The sequence below is a fragment of the Lissotriton vulgaris genome, chromosome 6 (assembly GCF_964263255.1).
Source record: "Lissotriton vulgaris chromosome 6, aLisVul1.2, whole genome shotgun sequence".
In the NCBI taxonomy this organism is placed as follows: domain Eukaryota; kingdom Metazoa; phylum Chordata; class Amphibia; order Caudata; family Salamandridae; genus Lissotriton; species Lissotriton vulgaris.
This window is the reverse complement of record NC_141694.1, coordinates 561,252,072-561,276,930: the sequence shown is the minus strand read 5'-3', so window position 1 is coordinate 561,276,930 and position 24,859 is coordinate 561,252,072.

The following is a 24,859-nucleotide window of genomic DNA, read 5'->3' as shown; positions in this document are numbered from 1 at the left end:
TGGCAACCAGTGTAATTTCGTGAGTTGACACGACACAGAGGCGTACTTTGGAATGCCAGTCAGGAGTCTGGCTGCTGCATTTAGCAGGACCTGCATCTTGTTAAGAAGTCCCTGTTTGGCATTCAAAACAAGCTATTGCAGTAATCCAGCCGGGGTAGGACCAGAGCTGTAACCACTGTCTTTTTACTGCTTTCTGGGAGAAAAGGAAGTATCTTCTGCAACATTTTCAGAAGAAAATAAATTGACGATGTTAAAGCATTGACCTGGGGCCTGAATGTGAGTTGGTCATCTATTAGAACCCATAGATTCTTCACCTTTGCCACGGGCAGAGGGGGGGTCCCCATCTCTTCAGGCCACCATTTTGGGCTCCAAAAGTCTTTACTGAGGCCAAAGATCATAACTTCCGTTTTTGCTGTGTTCAGCTTCAGGCAGTTTTCGCTCATCCACCTTCCCACCGCCAACATGCATTCCTGAAATTGTAAAGCCACTCCATCTTCCCTTCCTGGCAACACTGACACCACAATTTGTGTGTCGTCTGCGTAGGAGGTTAGATTTAAACCGAAGGACTTAATAATCGGGGCCAGGGATGAGACACATACATTGAACAGAGTAGGGCTTAAGGAGGAGCACTGGGGGACCCCACATGGTAGAATGAAAGTTTTAGATGCGTACTCCCCCATCGCCACACTCTGTTCTCTGTCAGTCAAAAACGCATTCACCAGGTCTCCTGCTTTCCCCTGCACCCCACAGTCCTTCAACCGGTCCATCAAAATTCCATGATAGACCGTATCGAAGGCTGCACAAAGGTCCAAAAGGACCAATGCAGCTCTGCCACCTAAATCCATTACTCCTCTAATTTCCTCAGTTTCCTTTATTAGGGCAGACTCTGTACTATGGCCCGCCCTGAACCCATGTTGAGAGGGGTCCAAGGCACAGGTTGTGCCCAAAAACACAGAGTTGATGATTCATCATCTTTTCAATTAGCTTAGCTGGCAGTGGGAGCCTTGAAATGGGGCAATAGTTGTTGGGATCCGTTGAATCTAGATTTGACTTCAACAGTGGAAGAATCGATGCACGTTTCCAACTGGAGGGTAACGGCCCGGTTGCGAACATGTTGTTAAAGATCGTTGTTAATGTTCCCACAATCGGACCAGGCGCCAGCTTGGCTACCGTTGCTGGACATGGGTCATATGGGGAACCTGATTTTAGCCCGTAAAGCACTTTTTTTGTCTCTTCCCTACTTACCGGTGTAAACTCTTCTAAACTATCTTTGCGTGGGTCGCCCCTAGGGATGTGATTTTGTTCTATTGTAAAAAGCATTAAAGATTGTCTCAACTTTAGTCCTGAAGAAAATGGGCAGGGCCTCACACAGATCTTGGCTAGGCTGCGGCCCTGCAACTTTTGGGGATACAAGACTAGAGAGTGTCCTGAAAAGTTCTTTTGAGCAATTGCTAGACTGATTAATGCGATTCGTAAAATAGTCTTGTTTTGCTTGGACAATCACCTTCTTATATTCAAGAAGCCCATGTTTTAGGTTCCCCTTGTCCCTCTCCTTATAGCCTCGGCGCCATTCCCGCTCTAGCTTTTTACATCCTATTTTCGCTAATCTGAGTTCCTCAGAGAACCAGGGGGCGGAGGGGCTCTCCCTCTGCCTGCACCCTTTCTTTGAAGGCACTAGAGTCATAGTTGCGTGTTCCAGCCAGCTCGTATAGGCTAGAGCCGCATCCTCCACATCTAGTGGAGGCTCCTCTTTTGATGCCACCAGGAGTTCCTCCAAGTCTCCTCCTGCCAACTTATTCCAGGCTCTACTGGTCTTTATTTGTTTTTTAGGGCCGAGCTCTCTGCTCGTGAGCTTCCTAACCGCTATGTTAAGCTCTACTATCACGTGGTCAGACCATACCACTGGCCATGTTCCAACGACTACTACTGCTGGATGGTTAGAAAATATACCATCCAACCTATGGCCGGCACAGTGGGTGGGTCCCACCACCAGCTGTTTAAGGTCAGCTGCTTCCATCATGTCAAGTAAGGCCAATGTCTCAGGGTTTCCACCATCCTCCAGATGAAAGTTGAAGTCCCCTAGTATAGTAAAGGTCTCTTCGCACATACCCATTTCCAATAAGCTCCCCATGGCAGCCAAAAACGTATTTTTCACCCCAGGTGGCCTATATAGTAGCCACCTTTGAAAGCATGGTGGTTCTGAAACGCAAAGTTGAACAATAGAGCTTCACAGGCGTCCATCAGTACGGGCTTAAAGATGGCCTTAATGTCACTTTGGTAGATCACCGCTAGACCGTCTCCTCTTTTCCCCTTCCTATCCTGCCTGTGGCAAAGATATCCAGTGGGCGTGGCCTTCACTACGTCTGGCCCAGAAGCAGCGTCCATCCAGGTTTCCGTAATGAACGCTATATGTATATCTTTCTCTATTAGTAGTTCTGCACATTCCAAACTGTGCTTCACCAGGGACCTAGCATTGATGGATACACATTTAAAGTTGTGCACCTTGTCTGTTCCTTTCCTTCTTTCTGGCCCCTATATCCCCCGCCCCTTTTAGCTGACTAGCGGTGAAACGCAGTCTCGGTAGAGATATCTTACAACCCAGGCATGTCCTAACACTACGGGCCAGCTCGCTTCTAAGGTCTAGACATATACAGTCTGCCCCTCCACCTGATCCTTTGAGCCCCAATAACATTCCCCTGTCATACCTAATCCTGAGACCCGTACCTGTCTTGGTCCCACCAAGGGGTCCTTGCGCTGAGCACGGGCCTGGCGCGGACGGGTGCAGACAGGCTTGCCTTTGGCGCGCCGCCACTGCGCGCGTCCGCGCCAGCCCGATTTTTCCGTGCTGGGGAGGGAAAAGGCTAGAGCGCTCACCTTGGCCCACTCAAGATGGCGGCCGGCGGGTGAGTGCCTAGTCGCCCCCCCTCACTTAGAAATGCGAAACAAGCACCTTGGTTCCCCGCAAGTTGTTCCTCAGGGCCGGTGCATGCAACCTCCTCCCCGCAGCAATATTTTAAAACTCGGTTTAAAATTCACAATAATCATACATTGTGGGAATGCCCAAAGATACAGGAATTCTGGAAGCAGGCTATGCACACTGTCTCGCAAACGCTTAAGATCTCAGTACTACCTGAACCTCGCAAATGCTTGTTAAACATTTGGGACCCCAATGATCTGTATAGATACGGGTTGATATGGGCCACACTAGCCATTACAGTAGCGAAACGAGATATTGCACAGAAGTGGGGTGCACCAGAAATTCCAACGGCAAGCAGGTGGGCTAAAAATATGGACGTGCTTATGGTAACGGAAAGGGCGGTATACGTGCTCAGAGCATGCCCCCGCAAATGGAACAAGGTGTGGGCGGCATGGAATGTGTATAGGGGAGAACTCTGTGAACCACTGCCTGAAGGAGAAGACCTGGACTCAGAAGGGGAGGATGAATAGACCACTGGGTGATGGATTGCTAGATTTCCGGGACCAAATATGACATCATTCTGTACTTGATGTATTGACTGGTAGGATAAGGGACTTATGGAATGGCCACCAACCTGATGTACAAAAGTGCTGAGTGTCAAATTGTGATGACTCTTGTTAGTAATAAGTATTAATGTTATGAGGATTTGAATAATGTCACGCAGGTAATAGAAGACATATACAATGTGCTGCAAACATTGGTTTATGGACACATAATTACTACCCTGCACATTACTGTTTAAGTCGTACTCACTTTATGGAACAAATGTGATAAAGAAATACTGCATCATAGCTGGACGGATACATGATTGCTGAACTTAAATTTTGATATCACTCTGTATATGCTTCATATGCCTTCATGTCAATAAAGAATAAAAAAAAATCACAATAATTCATTTAAAATAAGATTCAGATAGCAGCAGTCTAAATATGCAATATATAGCAGAGCAATCACAAAGCATTCACACAGGCTCCCAGCTCACGCCTCAGGAGCAATCCAAAGTGCACTGTATGTGCCCAGGGCCTGTAAATTAAATGCTACTAGTGAGCCTTCAGCCCTGATTGTGCCAACTACTTTAGTAGCTATGTAAACAACCCTCTGGCCTGCCATTGCAGAGCCTGTGCGTGCAGTTTTAAACTGCTCTTTGGACCTGGCAAGTTAACCAACTTGCCAGGCTTAAACCTTCCCTTTTATTACATATGTCACCCATAAGGTAGGCCCTAGGCAGTCCTCAGAGGGCAGAGTATTTGAAAAGGTAGGATATGTACTTTTGAGTTTTACATGTCCCGGTAATGATAAACTGCTCAATTCATTTTTCACTAATGGTAGGCCTATCTCTCCTATAGGTTAACTTTGGGATTGCCTTAAAACATCTTTTAAGTGTAATTTCCAATTGGGAAGAAATAGAAATTTGTGTTTGGTGTCTTTGGACTCACAATTTAAAATCACAACTAATGGTGAAGTTGGATTTGAAATTGTTAGCCTGAAAATGCTACTTTTAGAAATTCAGCATTTTCTTACTTTGACCATTCCGTGCCGCTGCCTGTCTCTGTCTGGGTTTGGTGAAAGCTTGGCTTTGTGCATTCCCTCTAGACAGTCACACAAAGGGAGCTGGGTGTGACATTGGCTTCCTAATGGGCCATCACCAGGCTGATGGGCCTTCCTGAGGGAGATTAGGAGGGAGGAGCTGACACTTACACCTGAATGGGGCTATGCGTGTCCCAACACAAAGAGCTGCATATGCCCCTGTAGTGATTTCGGAACCTGGCCAGGAAAGGCAGGGACCATGTGATCTTCAAAGGCCTCTTTGAAGTCTCCACCACTTTATAGCCACAACTGCGTATAAGTTGGATCCTTGACACCACCAAATCAGAACTTTACTGGAGCCAAGAACATTTGCCAGGAAGAAGAGCTGTTGTGCTGTAGTAGCGACTGCCACTTTGCTACCTGCTTTGCGGTGTTGGCCTGCTACATCTCTCCTGGGAGTAAGAAGTACTGGACCTACTTTCTACATCCTTGAACCCAAATGTCTCCAAGGTCTTGCTGGCTTTTCTTGAAGTCTCAGGGCCATCAAAGACTTCCTTCAACTTTGCTTCAGCTGCTGGACTCTGCATTCCAGGCCTGGGCCTTGAAAGAGGGTTCTGCAGCTGTTTTCCAACATAAATAGATGCAGTGATCCTTGCGCAGATTGGAGCAGATGCAGTGCCCTTTGATGCTGATGATATCCCTGCACTGCTTGATGATGACACGGGTACCACCTGCAAGGTTCGATGCTGATGCAGCGCAGTTCCGATGACATCCCTGCGAAGCATGACGACGAGGCAGTGTTTGCATCATAAGGGGCTTGATGAAGACGCTGGACCGGACTGCATGAATCTGAACCGACACATCGCGTCTTCAATGCCTGCTCCATCAAAGCTACTTTTTCAGCGGTCCATATGTGGGTCCTGTAGCCGGCCAACCCTCAATCACGGTTGGCCTGAAACTTTGGATTTAACCCAGTCTAGCGCAACCTCTAGTAACCCCTAAGATCTGTTGACATTTAAACACTATATTGCAGTACATTCATTAAAAATGTAAATCTCAAGTTCGATTCATTGTTGTTTTGTCATTTTGGTCTTGTTTCACTCAGATAACATATTCTGTATTTGTCTAAACTGGTGTGGTCTTTTGTGGTGTTTTCACTGTGTTACTGAAATTAAAGTGTGCACACATACTTTACACATTGCCTCTTAATTAAAGTCTGACTGCTCTGAGCCAAGATACCAGAAGGTGAGCACAGGTACATTTAGGTTGTGTATATGACCCACCCTGACTATGATTGTTGTCCCTACCTTAACAGGGTGCAAATCTCTGCCAACTAGAGACCCAAATTCTAACAGCAGGGTATTCTCCATCCTGATTTACCCACTGCAGGGGCACCAATAGGTGTGTTCTTTCTGCACTTGGCTGTCATAAGCCACACTCAAGGGTGATCAAGGCCATGACAAAAGGACCGCTTCAGCTAAAGGGTTACCTTACTTCATATATAACAGGGACTTCGGTCCAGCTGTCATCTCCCCTTCTACCAAATGGTAGTTCTACAGGAAAGATGATCTGCAGCTCCTCTCGGCAAAAGGCTACTTGAACTTCCAAAGGAACCTTGTATCCTGTATCTCCACTTCTCTGTTTTTTTCCCCTCCAACATCAGGAATGTCAACATTATGCTTTGCTGTCTGGGAAAGCAACCTGACTCCCATCTTGAGTAAAATCCCAAGCTTGCAGTATTCAAAATGGATCCTTCAGGCCTCCATTAATCTGATTTACTTATACACAAAATACATGTACCATCCAGGCAATGTACACACGCATACACATTGGATATTAACACTAGTATCGCGGTTAGTACTTAGAAGTGGAGTTTTATATTTGTGGGCCATTAGACCTCAACACCACTGACACAGATAAAAAAGGTCTGGTCACAACTATGGATTCTCAAAATATGGTACACTGCCACCACCCTTCTATGAACTAAACCCACGACAGGGACATTAGTCCACTATCAGTGCAATCATGCCACTCATGTTGGGCCCATCCCGGTCACAGTACAGATCCTGGGTCTCAGTCATGACAAGGGACAGGCCTTGGCCCAGTGCATGCACTAGATTAGTGTGAAGTTAAGGCCAATATAAAAAACTTGGATACCAGATAAATGCACTCAAGGCAGTGAAACAAGACTGTACATCATGCAGGAGCCATTCCTGTCCCAACACTCAGTTGGTTCAATTCTATGAAGTGTATATTGTGCAGCATTTATACTTTGAAGTATACAATACATGGTCATGCAGTTGTTTTATGAAGAGCACAGTGTACAAAGTGCCTTGCACACCCGATTGAATGGCATTCTGACAAGACAAAGGACGGGAAGTCTACATTGTGAGGGTATGCAGCTAGTAGGGGATCAGGATATGTTGTCACTCCTCTATTTTGGCTTTCAGCCCTTCTGCACACATATACAGAGCTTAATGTGTAACCAGAGGTCGCCGAAGTTGTTGCCGCTCCTCCCCCACTCCATATTTTGCAGACAAGCTCAATATTTCGGGTGGTTCACAACACATCCACATCCAGGCTACCATCAGACTGAAGAGTAAGAAGTGCAAAAACAAGACAAAACAAGATAGCATGCCTTTTCAATGTGTGCATCCAGGATTTGTAAAAACATTACTGTATCTACTACCTCAGCACTGCTCCAGTTTAAAAAAAGTTGAAGGCACACTTTTTTAAAGAACAATACATATAGAATGCAAGAACATTCCAATAATTAGCTTCCTCTCTTACCATCTTTCCTACCTTGACAGTTTGATTGCCTTTGCCCCTGGGCCACTCTCTGGTGTCTTTAGGTCTAGGTTGGCGCCATACAAATACCACATACAAACATACATACATACATACATGATAATAAGCTGTAATTGCCTTGCACATATGAGGGCTGTGCTACTTTTTCCTGTCTCACCACATGTGCCACAGAAAATACCTGCCTGGTGTGTAGTGCAGCATTGTGGTGGCTGGAGAATTGCGATTTTCCTATTAACATGACTAGAGAATCTGGATTTCATTAAAGACACGGAGGCAGACATAATGCATTATTCCTTTAGGCAGCCGAATACATCACAATATTAAAAGGTTCCAGATCAGAACAATAGCAACACATAAAAGGTATGAGCCCTCAACAATCTACCTCTTTTAAATGTGGAGGAAAATAAGTTCATGAAACTTGAAACTTCAAAACATCAAAACAATCTTCTGATGAACCACATGAAGGAGAAGGAAGATCGAAGGTAAGTCCGAAGGTCAGATGACTCGCAGTTAAGGAGGATTACCTGAAAAGAGAGAAGTAAATACCTCCTGATCACAGCAAAAGGTGTAAACTTATAGAGCTATAGAGGAAGTAAAGGTACATAGTTAATAAAAGAACGTTAATAAGCAACATTAATTCATTGTAAGACCACCAAGGGGTGGGGCAGGAGGGATAATGTCAGCCTCCGTGTCTTTAATGAAATCCAGAATCTCTAGTCAGGTTAATAGGAGAATCACAATTTTATTACAAGAACGGAGGCTACAATATGCATGTTGGTAGCTTTGTAAAACAACATCAGACATATGTTCAAAAGGTTTGCAGTAATGACGTGCAAAGGTGCTGGCATTAGACCAGTCAACACTTTGAGAATGTCACCAAACTTACCTCCAGACCAGAGAGATTTAATGGCCATAGCACCTCTAAGGGAGTAAGTTTGACATGTATTTAAATCAATACCTGCTATGCCCATAGCAGTCTTTTTTTTAAATATTTCTTTTTATTAAAACAAGGCATCAAAAAAGCATTGTTACACTTTGCAGAGGAGAGTCAGTAACAGCTTCAACATATGGTACAAAAAATAATAGTCAGAGGGGGCATAGAGCAGAAATATCAGGCAAATTAACATGTAGGGGTCATGGGGAAGGAGTATCAAAAACAATTTTTACAGGTGGTACACATATATTTCCTCTGTATTGGTTCCAGGGTCCCCAAATGTTGTTCCACTTTCTAGGGCGACCCCGTGCCAGATAAACAGTTTTTTCACGGAACATACACCAATCCATACTTTCTATCCATCTTTCCAGCGTAGGTGGCCTAGCCGCTCCCCATTGCTGTGCTATGTTCCACTTAGCAATCATGACCCATCGAGTTTGTGCAATGTTCAGGTCCGTAGGCTCCCAAATGTTCAATATACATCTCCTAGCTTCCGGCAAGAGAGCCACACCTGTCAACTCCTGCATGACATTATGGACACTGTTCCAGTAGTCTATCATATATCGGCATTCCCACAGGATATGAAGAAACGTCCCCAACTGGCTGCAACCTCGTTTACACAAACCATCTCCCGTTAAACCCATTTTAACCAGACGCGGACCAGTGACATAGACCCTGTGCAGTATTTTCAATTAAACAAGCCTCAATCTTGCCGGGATCGCCACTTGCTCATAGCACTCTTAACCCATCTAGCAATAGAGGTCGAGCTTATACCTTTGTGTGGTTTCATAAAGGAAATAAGTAATTGGTTCACACCCTGGGGACGAAGAGCAAACATTCTGCGATAAGTCAAAACAAGGATAAAAGATAGAGTCAGACATAGTCTTAGTTCTTCTATACATCTAAAATTTGACACAGAACATGTTATAAGATCTATTTGTAATTTCTAGGTCTTTGATATCGGAGACCCTTCTGTATGAGATTAGGCATAGGAGAGTATCCAGGTTAATGGAAAGGTTTTTTCTGTATAGGGGAGGGTTGGCAGGCCCGTTATTGGAGAGGTCAAGGATTAGTTTGACATCCCAGAGACTTTCATATTTAGGTTTACAAGGTCTTCTTAAGTGAATGCTTTTCATGACTCTGCAAAGAATATGTGACGTTGCAATGCATGCTAATACATCGCATGCCGTTGCAACGCAAACTTTTACTCCGACTTTCTGTTGGGGGCGTTGGAAGTTGGAATAGATTCATTTTCTATTCCAACTCCAGTGTGTAAAACAGTAGGGAAGGTGTTGGAGTTAAATCTAACACCTTCTACCTACTGCTGCGCACCTTTTGCGTTGCAATGGCATGCAATGTAAAGGCAAGCGTTGTAACAGTTTCGTCGTAAAGGCTGTTTCCCTTTTGCAAACAATGACATTTTTACCTACCATTTCTCTGTTGACGAGCTAAGGCCTCTTTCAAATTGTTCAAAAAGGAAATTAACTATGTCAACAATAGGTTCCTCCAAGGAATCCAGGTTCCGTTCCAGGCACCATCATTCCCAGATTCTCCATATGTTGTTATATCTGTAGTGAGTGCCTGGGGCCCAAGACTCCGAGGAGTGTTGCAGCTGTTGCCAAAAGTCCTGAGATTTCATAATATCTCCTGACACTCTCCATGCAAGAAGGGTTAAACTCCCGCTCTGAATTAGGGGGTGACTTCCTCCGTCTATGTCTGTAAGAAGATTCTCTAGGGTAGGAATTAAGAATGGGGTTGCAAGCTAGTTCTAGAGTGGTGGGGAATCATGCCTGAGGTGGCCAAAAGGGAGTTATTAGGACAAGGAAGCACTGATCTTGTCTCACTGAACACGTACACCTTGGCTCCTTTCCAAGATTGTAGGAAGGCGTTGACTGCCAGAGCACCCGGGTCGGGTATCCAGCTGAAATAGTACTCCAATTGAAAGGTTAGTCTGCTCATAAATAAGTCTATCTCTAGGGGACCTCAGATCTTGTTCAGGGTATTGTACACGGAAACATTGAGTTTCCAGTCGCTGTGATCTAGCAGAAATCTTGAGTTCCAGTCTGCAGAGATGTTCGAATTCCCCGGGAGGTATTCCGCTTTGAGAGCGATCTTGTGTTCAAGACAGAACATTCAAAGTTTCTTTGCTAGATTCGAGAGGTCTGCAGATTTGGTCCCTGCCAAACGATTTATATAAGCTACCGCGGACATGTTGTCCATCTTTAGAAAAACTGACCTCTCCTGGAGAGAGTGTTTGAAGCTCATCAAAGTGTAAAAGCCAGCTGTTAGTTCCAAATAATTTATGAAGTGAGAGGATTCCTCTTGTGACCAGATACCACCAGTGTTCTGATTGAGAAGGCAAGCTCCCCAGCGTGAAGGCTTGCATCTGATTCTAAAAACACTCTGGTTTTGAGCCAAAGATTGCTTTCCCGTTCCGCGTACCTAGTTTCTCGAGCCACAATGCTAGTTCCGATTGGTTTTTGGTCTAGGCAGATCCGATCTCCATACCAGAGGCCAGATCTTAGGGCTCTCGCTTTTATTCTTTGCAGGGCCCGATAATTGAGGGGACCGGGAAAGATGGCTTGAATGGAGGAGGAGAGGAGACCCAGGAGTCTGGCTAGCTCCCTCAGAGATAAATCTTGTTATTTCAGGATGTGTCTCCTTCCTGATTTTGGTATATTTTTGGAAGGGAGTAAAAGGAGATATCGTAATGTGTCTACTGTGAAACCGAGGAATTCCAGGGTTCTGGAAGGAGTCAGAATTGACTTCTTTTTGTTTATGATGAATCCTAAACTTTCTAGGAGATCTTTCACAGTCTTCAGCTCTTTGACTAATTGTGGGGGATCTTGAGAGATTATGAGAATGTAGTCTAAGTAAATGATTAAACAAATGCCCCTTACTCTTAGTGATGAGGAGACACACCTCAGGGCAGAAGAGAGTCCGAAGGGGAGTAACTGAAATTGGTATACGTGGTTTTTCCACACAAATTGGAGGAAAGGTTGGTGGATTTCGGGCATAGGAATGGTGAAGTCGGCAGCCTTTAGGTTTAGTTTGACTAGCCAGTCTCCCTCTAGGAGTAAGTCCCTTAAAAGATGGATGCCTTCCATCTTGAAGTGTCGGCAAACCAAATATTTGTTTATATCTCATAAGTTTATGACAGAGCTCCAACCCTTGTCCTTTTTTCCACCAGAAAATTAATCTCAATACTTCTAGCGGGACCTCTATAATCACTCTTTCCTGAAGCATGGTGGAGATCTCCTCCTCTACAATTTTTTGTTGATCTAAGTAGAGAGCAAAGTCTCTCGGGAAGGAGGTCTGACCGGGAGTATGAGTAAAATCTATCATAAAACCCTTTACGGTGTTTAAGACCCAAGGGTCTTGAGTAATTAATTTTCATTTGTGAGAGTGTTTGAGTGTTTGAGCCTGCCACCCACTTTTAGGGGTAAAGAAGGGCAAGGGAGAGAACTCACTTGTAGGGATGTTGGAGTTAGGAGTACCGTGGGATCTAAATTGTCTGCTGTGTTGTCCTCTACCTCGTGGGGGGTAGAACTGAGGTGAATCTTATTGTTGGTATCCTCTCTCGTAACCACTGGCTCTCGAGTAGGGCCTTTGATTAATGCGGCCGGAAGAGAGGCCCCGTCTTCCGGCCCATCCAAAAAGGTTGGGGTTAAACACCTTGTGCATGTTTTGTTATGCCTTACCTAAAGCGGTAAATGTGGATACGTATTTCCCCAGAGATTTGATGAGGTCTTCACCAAAGAGCAACCCTTTGGGGCTCTGTGAGGGTTCTCTGTTCACCATATCACTTAATTTTGGGTTAATTATTGTTTAGATGATTCTTCGTCTTTCTGCGTTCATGCTTGCGTTGGTGTTACCCAGAAGGATGATTGCCCTCTGGCTCCATCCCCTGATCAGGTCGGTATAGAGGGGATTGCCATTGATGTGTCTATCTTCGGCGGAGTTCAGAGTTCTGGCTAGTGGACCCAATATGTTGAGGAGACAATCTTGGCACCCTTTAAGGGATCTTTCCATCCATTTTCTTAGGTCACCCAAGTTTAAAAAGGAACTCATTTAATTTGGGGTCCAAATTAGGGGAACAGCAAGTCTTGTCTTCAATGGAGGATCTAGAGGTTTCAGCTCTAGGAATAATACAGGTTTCCCTTTCTTAAAATGTTTCTTACCCACTTTTTTATAAACTTTGCAACGTGGTCCTGAGGGCACCACTCTGAACTTCTTGGATGTTTAAGATTTAATGGAGAGAAGATGGGAGTTCCTCTTCCAGGTTATAGAATTCTTGGTCATCTTCATTAAGGTCGAGGACATACTCTTCAGGTATGTCTGAAGATTCGTTAGATTCGTTATCTCCCATATTGTAAAGAGCTTTATGATATTTTGTGCCGCCAAGGAGACCCAGATGTTTTGTGCCGCCAGGGACACCCAGATGAGTTGTGCCGCTAGGGATACCCAGGGAGTTCGAGGTGCGGGCACTTGCATTAGTTGTTGAGATGCTAAGACCTCCCTGAATTGATGAGGTGCTAGGACCTCCCATATTGCTCTTGTCAATGTTTTTTTTTTTTCTTAGTCTTTTACCCCTCAATTCTGAATTGTCTTGAGGGAAGGGGTTTGTAATTTCTGTAATTTCGTCCTCTTCAGGGAGTGATCTTTTTGAGGACATTATCTGACTTAGGTTCTCCATCTTGCGTTACTTCATTTCCTTATGACGCATTTGTTTGAGGCCTTCGTTGTCTAAATTAGGGGTAGGAGCAGAAGCCTAATCTAAATCAGAGTCAGACATGGTGTATGAAGTGTTAACTGATATAAAATATTAACTTATAAGAAATGTATGGCTCTTTAATGAAAGGACAGTTAAGGAAGTTTCCCTTAGAGATGGAGATAAGATTTATATATAAAGGGATGCCAAGAGAAGATATCCTCCTTGATATATTTTGCTTTAAAAAGCTAACATTGTTAAGTTGGTATACAAAGTAATGGCATGCTTTTTCCTGTTTTACCGCATTTTTTTATTTTTATTTTTTTAGGCAGGAATATCATATTTTGTGAAAAGTATTGAAAGGAGAGACTCGCGGTAACCGAAGCAGCAGCTGATCGGAGAGGAAGCTCGAGTAACGTTAAAAAGGGCTCGAGCGATCAGCTGCGAATTCGCAGCAGCCTTATGTTGCTATGACAACCCCGGCCCTCGAGCGGGATCGGCTTTGCGATCAGCCAGAGGAAGAGGACAGGAAGATTGATTCTTGGCAACGGGAGGAGGTTGCGCTCCCGTTGCCAGGGGACTTTCCTCAAATCTCTTGCGTAGAGCCTCGTTGGAGCCGGCGGCCTCCCCTGAGGTGAAGTCGACCTCTAAGCGAGAATAAGTGCCAAGGACCGTAAGGGGGCCGAAAGAAAAAACAAGTGCTGCACAATAAAAAGGGGTCATGGTATGGCATACATCGCCGCATTAGGCATGCGAAGGACGGAAGGAAGGAGGAGAAAGCAAGGAAGGAGAAAGCAAGGAAATATCGGATAACGGACATCAAAGGTAGTGAGATAAAGTCATAATTATAAGCGAGGAAGGGGTATACCCACACAGCGTTGAAGTGGGGAAGGGGAGAGACGGAAATCTCCATAAATTGGAGATCGGTAGAGGTGGGGTACAGAGGAGGTGGGGTTATGCCACATAAACAACACCCAGAAAATAAGATATTAATGTAAGATAGTAAGTTGAAACAATTATAGTAAATAGGTAAAAGTGAACTTATCTGCTTGGAGCCGCATTTAAAAGAGGCAGATTGTTTATGGCTCATACCTTTTATATGTTGCTATTGTTCTATTCTGGAACCTTTTAATATTGTGATGTATGCGGCTGCTTGGACTGCATTAAAGGAATATTGCATGTAGCCTCCGTTCTTGTAATGAAATTACCCTATCCTTGCCCCTCCCTATGTGAACTTAAACAAGCAGAGATGCAAAATGCCATCACTCATGATGGTTGGCACTGAGGGTTGTGCTATGGGCTGACCATGGGTGTGAATGAGCCTTCAAACTAAGCGCAATTGTTGCCGCAGTCTATGTATGTTGTCCTTTGGGCTACTCTAAAATCTGAAATGACATTTTCAACAAGTAACAGAGAAAGGGGGCTAAACCAAAGCCTTTTATCTAGTATTCTTTTTTCATTATTAAATGAGTTGTCTTTCTGGCAGGCCTGAAATATTGTGCCAATGAAATCTTGTCTTCAGGCCAGCTAAATTAGGTCATGTTTGAAGGGAACAGTTTATATAGAATGTTGATCACAGTGATTTAGCATCGTTGCTTCCGGTGTTTTAGTAACTCTAATTAGAAAAGCAAATAAATAACTGTGGGCAAATGGCAGTGATTTGTGGACATGCTGCTGATCTGACAAGCCAGCAAATAAACTGATTACAGCTTGAAATGACCAGCCTGAAAAATGAGCGGAAAATAGTTAATGTTGAAGTCATATCTTTTAGCCATACCATGACCCTGGCGACAATTTGAAACTCAAAATGTTAAAAGAATTAGGAAATTATCGTTTAGCCTTATAGGTTTATATTTTCTACTTGCATACAGAATGTAATCATGTGGCTGACGCATACAGCCTTTTGAAACGGTTTCGTGTGTTGTCTTAAGATAGTCTTACGCTTTTTACTTCTTTGTGAATCTTTTGTGATGAAAAATAGCCTGGCATTTGTGATTACCAATCGAAACATTATGTGGTTTAAAAATGTAGAGCCTGCAACATTTCTTCTATAAAATTGCTTGCATTTTTAAAGTAAAAGAAATGTAACATTATAACAACTGAGAAAGAGCCTCCTTTTCTGTTACTGAAAGCGTAAACCTGTTTTTTTTTTATCTTCTGCAGGTGGCCTTCCTGAAGATGTGAAGAATCTCAATACATTGGATATATATTCTTCTCCTGAATACTACCAAAATCTATATTATTTGCACAGCAAAGGAGAAACTAGTGGCAGAACATAAATGTTGAACTGCACACTATATATGTTATGAGAGAACTGCTTTGCCGATGCCCCGTGTTATGCATTAAATAAAGGTCTTATAGGGCATTTATTCTCTATAAAAGACAGCTTCCCTTTGAATGAAACTGTCAGATGTCTTATTTTCCCTACAAACCCCTCTTAGCTTTCCATTTACCCACCATAGATTTGTTAAATCCATTCAATTAACTATGTTTATCAAGACTGCTTTTCCCAGAATGCATTTGTGTGTTCAATGAAAAGCTGGACTTATAACATTGAGTCATCAGGTAACTGTATCAGTGAAAGGTCGCACGTGTCTATTGGGGAAACTGAAGCACGTACATCCTTACTTGTCCACTGTATGATGTTATTGAAAGACGAGTCGCCTGCTTTCCGTCCTATCAATTGGAATGCTTGGTTTTATGACTCTTTCCAGGATCTGATTTTATGTGTTACCAATGAATGAGTAATATAAAAACTTTTTTTATTAAAATGGCTCAATTTTTTATTTTTAACTGATGTTTAATACCGTAAGTCATTAAATGTTATATTACATTAACATTACCATAATGGAGGAGATGTAACCTAATGACCATAGCAACTAGGGAACCAGGTGCAACATCTTGTGATTCTGAGCAAATCACCTGTTTTCCCTATGCCTGAAAAAAAACTGACCTTGTGTAACATAATCTGTTGCTCATGTACAGTGCTCTAATGCCCTTGGACCAAGTTTGAACTATATAAAAACTAAAACAACAAAAAAGTCTCACAACGATTTTTTCTTCAAATTTAGTGTTTACTTTAATTAAAACTAACATTAACAAAGCACATCATTTCACAACCAAAACTAGCTGCCTTTTTTGAACTACATAAAGAGAGTAGTTGAACCATAATATGTCGTTTTTTACTTCTTTCTATTTAAAATGTGATCTACCGGTGAATTTACCAAAGGGTTTCATGCTACTGGTAGTCTTGTCTTTGTTCTGAATTCGTGAAGAAAAAAGTAGTGTAAGTTTCTGGCTGTGGTCTATCATACAAGAATTTATCACATCACTCAAAGCCTAAAGCATGACGTGTTTCCGTGACAAAAATATCAACAGAAATTACTTCTGCCCAACTGTGGAACTCCATTCATAATCCTTGGAAGCTAACTGAAGTCTCTACTTCTCCTATGCTGGATAATCTTCGCCCACGTGTCCTTAATAGAATTAAAACTTTCCTTCATGCCGGTGTGAAAATTTTACTTTTAATGTCAGGAACAGAAACTCCTATAATGTAAGTTTAAAGCTTACTAATCACTGGTTTAAAATAAAATGTTTTCAAAGTTGACTATGATGACCAAACTCCCACATTTAGAAAGTTCTCCAATCGGCTTTGGAAGCCATAGCCCCTCTGGCCAATTGTGCACCAAAGATAGAGGTATCATATCTGGCCTCCTGCATAACCCAGCAGATCCATCTCGCTATGATGGCTAGAGAATTTTTTTTATATGGCTTCTTAATGGATATCAAGAGTTGTCTCTACCCTGTGGTCTTAAATCCTCTATCACATCCTCAAACGCCTTAACGCATCTTACCACACACAACGTATGGTTCTCGGAGAATGAAGGGTGCTAGACCACCTCAGTCTGGGTCTTGGAGTTACCAGCCACTGTAAATGAAACTTCATCCAGTGTGAACTTTCCAAGCTTATACATCCAATGCACTCACATATGTCACCCTCTTCCACAAAATAAGGCATAGTAACATTGCTAGCATACATGATTATTCTTTCCTTTAAATATTTTGATTGTCCTGCCAAGATTCTGAGGAGACAAAGAATCAAATTCATGTCCCAAAGATCTGTCTTCGTTCTGGAGGTATCACTGACTGTAGCCCTCTAAGCATATCACCAAATGTCTCCCCTCCAGCTCCCCAAGAAGGGAAATATGTACTGCGGAAATGACTAATTTACAAACATTGATGGCCTGGTAAGGCAGTCCGATGCTGGCTAGTTTTAAAAGGAATTTCCAAATGAGAACTATATCCCTTCCCAGAGAATCCAGTTACTGTCCCATACAGCAACAAAACCATCTGCGCCAAGCTGAACTATGCTATTTGGATATGGAGTCCTCCCATTCTTCCCAGTGAGGTTTAAAGAATGTTCTGCAAAGCCTGGGACTCTCCAAGATCTCCAATTATAATCCACACCATTAGGCAGAGAGTTTCCTCCATTATGAGCAGAAGTGGGCTGCCATGACCATCCTTGAGAATGTTCTGATTCTGAGGAAGTTGGATTGGAGAACCTAAAGAAAGTTCCAGAAGGAATGGAAACCAGGCCTGCGATCTCCATACTGGTGTCACCACCACCAAGCTCACCTGCCCTTGACCTGTGTCTTGCATCCTGTGGTCATTGAAAAAATGAGACATGCATAACTGAAGCTCTAGCTCTAAATCTTGCAAGAATGCATAATTCGCCTCAGCTAGCGCCTTCAGTCTCCAGCTGAAAAAGGGGTTGGTGATCGAGTCTTGATGTAAACAGACCTATCTGACATGGTCCCCACCTGTCCATTGTTCTCTGGAATAAGGTTAGGTCCAGACTCCAAGCACTGAAGTGCTACAGATACCTGAAGGTCCAGTCTGCTATCAGATTGAATCTCCTTGGTAGCTACTCTCAAGTGACTGAGATCTTCCTGACCAGACAAGAGTAGCCACAGTTCTTGTTTAGCTTAGTGAGGGCCCTCAACTTGGTCCCTTACAATCTATTTATGTATCAGACTGCTGACATATTGTCCATCTATAGGAAATTGGAGCATGAGAACCTGTCCCTGATCAAGCATTTAACTACGAATCAACCCACTCAGAGTTCCAGACAGTTTATATGCATCCCATCCCAAATGACTTGTGACCAAATCTTGGATGGCCGAAAGCGAGTTTGCCTTTCCCATGTGGGCCAGACACCATTGAATCTTGGTTCTGGCCTTCTCTGCCAGAGGCATCACTGGTTTGTAGTTCAGACCCTTCTGAGATGTGATGCCTTTGATCTTTGTATTACTCAGTAGTGAAAAGAGCCCTGGAATATCGCCTGGATGCATGATACTAGGAGTCTCACTATTCTACTGAGAAGTATCAACAATAATTGTTCCCTTCACCGTTGTACTTTTGAGCTCCCTCCTGATGAGAACCAGCTTCTTCTGTGTAGGTCTCAGTGTTTGTAGTGTTGAGCCCTAGGAATCTCATATTCTAGTACAATTTACTCTCACTTTTGCTGTTGACTATGAACTCTAAACTGTGAGGTGGTGACACTGCCATGTCCAACTGTTCCCAGAGACAAACTGGGTCCTGATTTATCATATGTATGTCTGTCTTCCAGCTAGACAATGAGTTTAATACCCCTGGACCACAGTAGTTCTATAGCTGGTGTTAGCACTTTGGTGAAGCACCATAGGATGGAAGTGAGACCAAAAGGTAAGACGACTGACTGTTGTTTCCACACAAATTGAAGGAACCTCTTTTGCGGGGAGAAGTTTGGGGAATGTCAGTTATGCTTCCTTCAGATACAATTTTAACATCTAATCATTCTGGTCTGTGTTATTATCCTGGTCTCCTGGACCGTTAATCCTATTAGCCCAGTGAGTGCCAGTTTATTGTGTGACCTTACAGTTTCACACCCTTGAATATGTAGCACAGTAGGGCAGGATAGTAGTCCTCTAAGGCTTCCCAACCCTTCATTTATCTTAGGACAGTTCCTATGTAGAATCCATTTTTTAACTTCATCTGCTCAGCGGAGATACCCACCCTACAGCTCTGAAGAGAAATGCTGCAATTGTACTCTTTCAGGATCTGATGAACGAGTGCACCAACTCTCTGACAGAAGAGGAGATCAGCGAGTCTTGCGGCTCTCTTGCCATGTTCTTCTGCGCCCCCGGTTGGTTCCAGAAGGTATTCACACTCCCCCTAGAGGTGTTAACTGAGCTCACCAAAGACGCGCTCCTAAGGTGGTTGACACTTCGTCTCGTCTTGAGGCGGTACCTGTGCATGTGTGAAAAACAGGAAGAGGAAGCTGTGCTAGTGTATTCTCATGAGCTTGTAGTGGAGGAACAAGGGATTAAAACACTGAAAAGAAATGTTGAATAGCTAACCAAGACAGTTAAGAACTCTGCAGTTTCAAGGTAAAACAGCCTATAAAGAAAAACACGTATCTGGCTACTGAGCAACAAAGCAAGAGGAGGTGCTTTTCTTGTAGATCGGTTTGCGCGGAGACCTTGGATTATGATTGGTGGACAGTTGATTACATTTTCGGGCGATGTAGTCCCTCTCTTATTGTGATTGGAATGTTGTGATGTGCTGCTAAGCAAGTAAAAGGAGAAAGGGTTTACATAATCTGAGCATCCGTGTTTTTTTAAGGTATTCTGATATTTTGTAACACATTTTTTAATTATTTATATATATATATATATATATATATATCCACCACGGGTTTTCAGCAAGGCATTCAGCACTTGAAGCAGTCTGACATCGTGCTACCACAAGAAAACAGCAGACCCAGTAATTCCGTGAGTTGATCATTTATTTCAGCAACACAGCAGCATAACGTTTCGGCCTCTCACAGGCCTTGATCACATGGTGTTACCCTAGGGTATGGCTGAATATAAAGTGCAAAAGTGCTCGATGGTAACCAATCACAACACAGTAAAGTGCTATCGTGCAATGAACATGGTAAAAATACTCTGTGTCACGTGACAAAGGAATGAAGAAAATACCATTCAGTTCATTGTAAACATATAAGGTCAGTTCGCCAATAATATATATATATTATTTTTTTTAAATACCTTTTTTTAAATGAAGTGTCAAATTAACACAGCCTCTCACCTACAACCCTGCGGGACGGCAGCACAATAATTCCCATCATTGAACACAGCTATTCAGCCAACAACCCAAGGGGCAGGCAGCGGTCAGCAGTCACAGGCATAAGAAGTTCTGTTGCATTATTAAAAGCTCTTGTTGCACGAAACCCACCATTCAAGAACAACAAACGTAATATACCCTGGGCTTCCCCGAGCAGATTAATACCCATATCGACCCTATGCCAGTACCCCACTGTGTTTTTTCCGCAGTTGGGTCCAGAGTCAGTTTAATAAGTCTTAACCCTTCAGCCCCCGCCACAGGTGCTATCCAATCCGTACGATGCAGTCCTGTTCCAGCTGCAATTTGTCTACGGGGGTGTCACTTGTTATGTCGCATATGTAGGGTTTTTTTCTCCAGGGTCATGAGTGTTCGTGTCAGTGGTAGCTGGGGCGATCTCATCTGGGGTGCCCCCTTCAATGAGCAGGTACGTAGGATAGAGTCCCCAGAAGTTCTTGGGCCTACTCCTGGGAGGTAGTAGTTCACTAAAAGTCTAAGTCTGGCTGCTGCAATAAAGCATATTGCGTGACCATTGCGCCACCGTGGGTACAGGGCCCTTCAACCAGCACATTGCCACACGTCGCCTTGCCACCAGCAGGCCCATATCAACCAGCCTGCGGATCGCCTTAGGCAGATACTTAGAATACCCCAAGAGTGCCAAGGACGGATCCGGTGAAAACTCCACTCCGACCACCTTTCCCAGTTCCAGGAAGATCTGTTCCCGGAATCCATACACTTCAGGGCAGTGCCACGCTAGCAGGACAAAGTCCGCAGACTGCGCATGGCATCTTTTACAAGCAAAGTCCTCCCGCAGCTGATATCTGCATACTCTCTCTGGAGTATATTACGCTCTGTTTAAATACTTAAAGTGGACCAGCCTGTGTCTGTCGTGCAGCGAAATGCATTGGGTGCTTGTACAACAGTAGGACCACATAGAGTCATCTATGTCTATTTGCAAGTCCCGTTGCCAGGCTAGTCTAGCTTTTGTATATTGATTTGCCCTGCGCGACATTGCCAATTTACAAACGTTGGAAACCTATTTGGGTGGCGATTTAGCTTTAATAATGTATGTCAGTTCCAGCACCTCCCGCAAGGCTCTCCGTATCCTATGGAACTGAAAAATCTGGAGCAGAGTACTGGCAGCAGCTGAGCCCCCCACATCTTCGCATGTCCTCATAACCCCGTCGCAGAACAAGTCTCCGGCCGTCTGAACGTTCATCGCCTGCAAGGCTCGAATCACTCCTTTATCCCGACATGGAGCAAGCCAAAGGGCCATTCAACAGGCATGACCGGAGAGTACAACAGCACCCCGCTTGCAAATTCAATAAAGTATGCCAAGCGTGACATGTTGATTTAAGCGAATCTAGTATTTTTGTCATGTGGTCAGAGGGTGTGCATATCGTGGCAGGCAAAGGGAGAGGGTCAGCAAAAAAAGCCAATCCAAGCGTAGAAATGGGATATTGGGCGAGCCGTGCATCCAGTGATAGGCCTGAGGAGCTTGCGCCGCTCTGTAATATAGTTTCAAATCCGGAGCAACAAGCCCCCCCATGTGATACGGAAGTGTGAGTACCTGCCAGCGCTTGTTTGCCCGCCCAGGCTAACCTTACCATCAGTGTTTGGACCCGTTGAAAAAAGAGACAGGGAGGACAATAGAAATATTCTTAAATAAAAATGGGAACCGGGGCAAAATCGCCATCTTCATGAGGGACACTCTACCTAGGAATGAAAGCGGTAACTTAATCCAGCTCTCTACGTCATCCTCCAATTTACTGACCACTGAACCGTAATTTTCCCGAAGCATGATCTCCGAGTCCGTATGGAGCCGTATGCCCAGATATCGAATTGCCTCCGTAGACCAACATAGTGGATAATCTGGTTCAAAATGCATCATAGCCGGGGTAAGTGGGAAAATTATGGATTTAGACCAGTTGACACGTAGTCCTGACAGTGCTCCGAAATGCACTACTTCTCTAAGGATAGAGGAAAGATTGTTCTCTGGGTCTCGGACATACAACAGGCTCTGCAACCAGGGTGTATAAAACTGGGGATAACGGGCAGCCTTGTCTCGTTCCCCGTGTAATAATGATGGCGTCAGTCTCTAAATTACCTATTCTTATTCGCGCCCTGGGTGAGGGATACAGGACCCCAATCAACTGTAGAAAGACGGGGCCTAGCCCCATCCTAGTGAGAACGTACTTCAGGAAAGGCCACTCGACTGAATCAAAGGCCTTTTCCATGTCAAGAAAGACTGACAGCTCTGGTGTCCTGCCTAACATGTTGGATGGCGCAGAGCACCGTGCGCAGCTTATAGGTGCAATTCCTATCCGGGACAAACCCTGCCTGCTCTGATGCCACCAGCGTCGGCGCCAGGGGGGAGAGACGGTTGGCAAGAATCTTTGCAAAGATTTTGGTATCCACATTGAACAAGGAGAGTGGAAGGTAAGATCCGCACTCAGCGAGTGGCTTATCTGGCTTAGGTATGGCGACAATAACCGCCTCCCTCATCGATGATGGCATTGTACCAGACACACACATATCATCGAAAAGTGCAGCTAGGTGCGGGATTATTAAATCCAAGAATGTCCTAGAAAACCCAACCTTTAGACCATCCACCCCCGGGCATTATTTGCTCGCATTTAAGACAGTGCAAGCAATATTTCATCTTTTTCAATGGGCCTCATAAGAAACTCGTGGTGCGTGTTCGTAAGAAATGACAGTTTTATATGCTGTAAGTATTTCAGGATTTCTTCCTCCGTTCCGGTAGACCGAGAAGTGTATAGGTCCCCATAATATCTCTTCTCTTAAACCTGACTGCTATATCCTCTTCGCCCGTAAGCAGGTCTCCCTGTTCCGACTGAATTTCAGTGATAAGCATTCTGCTGCGCCTAGATTTGATGAGCTGCACCAGAACTGACCCCTGTCTATCCCCCTCCCCGTAAGTGCGCGTCGTCGCATATTTACCCATGTGTTTCAGTTCGCTATCTGCAGCTTTTTGATACTCCCCTAATTGGACCTTAATGGCTTGCTTGATGGTTTCATCAGGGTTTTCTATCAGAGATCGTTCTAATTCCCCTAGTTCTTTTTCCAGAGTAGAGAGTCTACCACGAATAGAGCGAAGAACCCCGAGTGCTTGGCCATAGCCACTCAACCGATATATACTTTAAACGTTTCCAACACTACTTGGAAGCTATCCAGCGATCCCACATTTATGGCAAAAAAAGTTTATATGGCCTCAGCCAGTTCAGCTTTAAAAATAGGGTTTAGCAGTGAGTAAGGGGGGGAAGGGGCAGGTAAATGGCGGAACAGTCTTCCTCGGCGTGCTGAGAACCAACAACAGCGGAGAATGGTCTGACTGAGTGCACGAGAATGTCAAGCACTCCCGGACATGTTCTTTAAGGGAAGCAGAGAGTAACCAATTTTCTATGCGGGTGTGTAGGTCGTGATACGTAGAATAATGTGTATAACCCCGCTTATTTGGGTGCCTCATGCGCCAGGCATCACTGAGGTCCAGTCTCGTCATAGCACATTAAATTGCCCGTGCCGCAGCCGTGATCCTCCTCACCGGGCCCCCATATCTATCCAAATTCAGATCTCTTACCAAATTAAAGTCCCCACCCCAGAGGTATCGCGCCCCAGTATGTCTGGCCACCACGTTCGTCAGCGCAGAAAAAAACTCCGGACAGTCATAGTTGGAGCCATAAACATTCACTATAATTAAGTTGAATCCCCTACCCTGCCATTTAGAAATAACATAGTGACCATTGTTGTCCAATTCCAATTGAACCAAAGTCTAGGGGAATTTAGGGTTGACCCATGTCAGGATCCCTCTGGCTTGCGTGGTGAGACCTTAACATTACCTACGATGCCGCCACCCTCCTAGCCCTTAACCCCGGTCGCGCCCCGAACTGCGTCCAAGCCGCTCCTGGACACACTCATGGACCTTTCTCCTGCAACTCCTGCAAATTCATCGGCACCGACAACATCCCCGCTACGACCACACCACAGATTCCCGACCCCAATCACCTACAATGCATCCTTCTCAACACCCGCTCGGTCCACAGGCACGCCATTGACCTATGGAATCTACTAGACACCATCTCTCCAGACGTCGCCTTCCTAACAGAAACATGGATGAACGCTTCCTCCGCCCCAGACATCACCATTGCCATCCCTGAAGATTATAAGATCACACGCAAAGACCGTACCGGCCAAACAGGAGGAGGAATCGCTATCGTCCATAAAAAATCCATCCGCATCTCTACCAGCTCTGACGTTAACCTCGCCAACTCTGAACACCTTCACTTCCAGATCCACACCGACCCCAAGACCACACTCAGAGGCACCCTCCTCTACAGACCATCAGGACCACGCGCAAAATTCAGTGAAGACATCGCGGACTTCATCACTCCACACGCGCTCCCCTCCAAAGATTACATCCTTCTAGGAGACCTCAACTTTCACCTTGAAAAGAACAACGACCGCAACACCACCACCCTCTTGGACAACCTCGCCAACCTCGGACTTAAACAATTGGTCACCTCCCCCACCCACATCGCAGGTCACACACTCGACCCCATCTTCACCTCCAGCAATCATGTCTCCTTCAGCCATACTACGGATCTCCTCTGGACTGACCACAGCTGCGTTCACTTCACCTACAACAAGCCGAAACCCATCAACCACCTCCAACCAACTCTGCAAAGAAACTGGAACAAAATCACCACGGACCAGATTTCCTCAT